Here is a 4,617-nt window from a genome sequence, read left to right on the forward strand (position 1 = left end):
CTTTTGAACTTTGATCTTTCTTGTGAGCTTTGAATCTTTATTTTTGGAACTTTTGAGATTTCAGAGAATTGGGGAGGAGAATTGATCTCTCTTCTTCCTCGTTCTTGCTGGAGCACTTTTATTTTTCTTGTTTGAGTTTTGGGTGTGAAGAATTGAGGAAATTCTGTCTCAATCTCTATTCAAAATCTCTTTAATTCCTCTTCTGCATAATTGAGTTTAATTACAATTCCTTTACTGCTTCTTCTTCAATTTCTTGTTAATTGCTTTGTAACTTGGATCTGGGAAGGCAATTGAGATCTAGACTTTGCTATCTAGTCTCTTGAGTCCTGAGATCCCATTTTTCTTGTTGGTTCTTCTGTGAACCCTGCTGCAATTTAATTTCATTTTCTGTTTGAACTTTAGTTACTTCCAAGTCCTCTTCTACTTTATTAATTGTTGCAATTTACTTTCCCTTGCTGAATTTCTGAATTCCCAATCCTCAACTCCCCTTTTCCATTCAAGCAATTTACATTTCTTGCAATTTAAGTTACTACAATTTACATATCTTGCACTTTAAGTTTCAGTCATTTAATTTCTTGTTCTTAAAAATTCAGCATTTTTACTTTCCTGCTCTTTAATTTACTGCAATTCTCCCTTCTCTCTTTACATTCCAAGCAATTTAGTTTCTGTCAACGATAAACCACTCAACCAATATTTGATTTGCTTGACTAAATCAACCACTAAACTAAAATTGCTCAATCCTTCAATCCCTGTGGGATCGACCTCACTCCCGTGAGTTTTTATTACTTGATGCGACCTAGCTATAGATTGAAGTTTCATTGGTTTTCTGGATCTGTGTGTTTATTGTTGTGTGTTTGTATGTCAGGTACAGGAAGATCTTCCCCTGTCCTCTCTGAAATTGACCAAAGAACTCTTCGGAATAAGAAGAGCTGAAAGAGGGAAGAACGTTTTTGGAGAGGAAGAATCTGAGGAGGAATTCCAAGAAATGGAAGGAGATCCATCAAACCTCAATCAACTAGGAGGAGGGGCCAACAATAACCAATAACAAAGAAGAGTCCTGGCTTCATACACATTTGCAAATGCTAGACACTGTGGAAGTAGCATTCTTACGCCTAATGTCAATGCAAACAATTTTGAACTAAAGCCACAACTCATCACTTTGGTTCAAAATAACTGTTCTTTTGGAGGAGGGCTATTGGAGGACCCAAATCAACACTTATCTACCTTCTTGAGGATTTGTGATACTGTGAAAACCAATGGTGTGCCTCCTGACAGCTACAAGTTGTTGCTCTTTCCATTTTCTCTCTGAGACAAAGCCACTCAATGGCTAGAGACATTTCCAAAAGAGAGGATCAACACTTGGGATAACTTGGTGAGCAAGTTTCTTGCCAAATTTTATCCCCCTCAAAGGATCATAAGATTGAAGACTGAGGTGTAGACATTCACTCAAATGGAGGCTGAAAATTTATATGAAGCATGGGAAAGATATAAGGCACTATTGAGGAAATGTCCACCAGAGATGTTCACTAAGTGGGACAAGCTGCAGAACTTCTATGAGGGACTCACTCTTAAGGCTCAAGAAGCACTTGATCACTCAGCTGGAGGCTCTTTACAACTCATGAAAACTACAGAGGAAGCTCAAAACCTCATTGATATGGTGGCTAACAACCAATATTTCTTTGCTCACCAAAGGCAACACCAACCATCACAAAGGAGAGGAGTAATGGAGTTGGAAGGAGTGGATTCAATCTTAGCTCAAAACAAAATGATGCAGCAGCAGATTCAACAGCAATTTGAGCAAATGGCCAAAAGGATTGATGGCCTGCAAGTTGCATCAGTGAGTGCCACAAGCCAACCATCAACTACTTGGGGACAAAATGAAGAAATTCAAGAGGAGCAACAGCAAGAGCAAGTCCAATACATGCATAACCAAAATCCTGGAACAAATGAAGTTTATGGAGATACTTACAATCCTTCTTGGAAGAACCATCCCAACCTCAGATGGGGAGACAATCACAATCAAACTCAGTAACCATGGCAAAGGAACTCAACTCAAAACAATTGGAAAAACACAAACAACAACCAGCCAAACACTAACCAAAACACATACAGAAAACCACAAAATACATATCCCAACTCTAACCATTATCCACCAAATAACCACCCAACTAACCAAAACACCTATCATCATCCATCAGCACCTCAAAACCAACCAATCTCACAAGACTTTCAGAGGATCACTAATCTAGAGATGCTCATGGAAAAGATGATGAAAAACCAAGAAATGACAACAAAGAACCAAGAAGCTTCCATGAAGAACTTGGAGAGGCAGATTGGGCAAATCTCCAAACAAATTTCTGTTGAAAAACCATCAAGCTCACTACCAAGTGACACCATTCCTAATCCAAAAGAGGAATGCAAGGCAATACATTTGAGGAGTGGAAAAATACTGCTGAAAGATGAAGAAGCCACCAAGAAGCCCAAGGAAAGTGACAAGAAACAAGTTGAAAATGAGGCAGCCAATGAAAAAGATGCAACAACAAGCAAGTACTCTCAGACTCAACCTCAAGAGAAAGAAAATAGACCACAAAACGTGAAGAAGGGAAAACAGATCATGGAAGAACCGATTTCAAGACAACTTCAAGGGGAGAAAAGCTTGACATCTCCACTGCCTTATCCCCAAAGATTCCACAAAGAGACAAAGGATCAACATTTCCACAAATTCCTTGAGACTTTCAAGAAGCTGGAAACCAACATACCTTTTAGCTGAGGCATTGGAGCAAATGCCTCTATATGCCAAGTTTTTGAAAGAGCTCATCAATAAGAAAAGAAGTTGGAATGAGAAGGAGACTATAATGCTCAGTGAAGAATGTAGTGCACTAATAAAAAAAGGGCTCCCTCCCAAACTTGAAGATCCTGGAGGCTTCTTCCTACCCTGCACTATTGGAAGCCTATTCATCAACAAGGGGATGTGTGACTTAGGAGCAAGCATAAATCTAATCCCATCATCCTTAGTGAAAAAGCTTGGCATAGAAGAGGTGAAACCAATACAGATGTCCTTGGAATTGGTAGACCAATCAGTGGTATATCCTAAAGGGTTGATTGAAAACCTTTTAGTTAAGGTTGACAAGTTCATCTATCCTACGGATTTTGTGATCCTGGAATCTTCAGAAAATGGCAATGACTCCATAATACTTGGTCGACCATTTTTGGCCACTGCTAGAGCCATTGTAGATATAGAGCAGGGAGAGCTAACCCTCAGGATGCATGAGGAGAGCATCACTTTGAAAGTCTTTCCAGAATCACAAAGTAATGAAGAAGCAAGCAAGACAAATAGTGATTTCCTTCCAAAGCAGGCAACCAACAAGGCATTAGAACAGAAAAATAAGCAGCTGCAAGAAGAAAAAAGAATTCAAAAAGATGCTGGGATGATAAACAAGAAGGAAGGTATCACAACCCAAGTCACTGTCAAGAAAGAAAGATCAACAAGAAAGAAAAAGATGAAGAGCAAGAAGAAGGCTTACAAAGGGTGGAAGAATAAGAAAATCCCAACTGAAGGATTTTCCAAAGGTGATAAGGTGCAATTAGTGTATCAACAGCTGGGAACAGAAGATTATTACACTGTCAACCAAGTACTTTCTCTTGAGCATATTGAAATTGAGCACCACGGCACACAGAGAAAGCTTACAGTGAGAGGTGACAAGTTGAGACATCACCAGCATCAACCACCCTAAAGGGAGTTCAATGTCAAGCTAGTGACAATAAAAGAGCGCTTGTTGGGAGGCAACCCAACCTGAGGTAGTTTTCTTTTCATAGTTTGTTTCAATAAAAATGTTGAATAATTAGTATGGATTGCAAGGAGCTAAGTTTGGTGTTGCACACCAAAACAATTTGAGGGAGAATGAAAAATTCTAAGTTTGGTGTTCCACCAAAAATATCATTTAAAAACACATTCTCACCTCCTGCATGATGCTAGCTCCAAGCAACCAAACACATTATTCAACTGTTAAATTGCTTTCTAGCTTTAATTTCATTAACCTTTAGCAAGAACACAAGGTTTCACATATGGTTAACTGTTGCATCAGAAGCAGTGGCAAACAATTAAGTTTGGTGTTCTCACACCTAAATAAATCCAAGAGCCACACTCAATTTATGCATACTAACCATGCAATTAAGGGCTTGAGAAGTAAGCAACTTTGAGAATTATGCAGGACATGAGTCAACAATTGAAGATATTATGCATCTTAACTCAAAGAGAACACAACAGAAGGAAGAATCAAAGGGCTGCAACTTCAAAGGTTGTATCTAAACTTAATCCTTGCTGCTGTGAAGTGTTTTGAATCTGGAAACCATTGTATGTCATGCTAAAGTGTGTATCTAGTTGCAAGTGGAATTGTTTGTTAAGAATGCTAAATCTGCACAATGCTTGTCATTCATCACTTAGCTTGAAGTATGTTTTATTTCCCATATGCTTGAATAAAAGAGAATTATTTGAATTGAAAAGTGAAATATCCAATGTTGCATAAGTAAGAATGGAAGTTAATGGTGGTATATGTGTTTGATTAAATGCATAACTCATGAAATAATTGTTGCATAACATCATTTTCATTAAAGTGT

This window comes from Arachis duranensis, chromosome 8 (genome assembly GCF_000817695.3).
Source record: "Arachis duranensis cultivar V14167 chromosome 8, aradu.V14167.gnm2.J7QH, whole genome shotgun sequence".
Taxonomy (NCBI): domain Eukaryota; kingdom Viridiplantae; phylum Streptophyta; class Magnoliopsida; order Fabales; family Fabaceae; genus Arachis; species Arachis duranensis.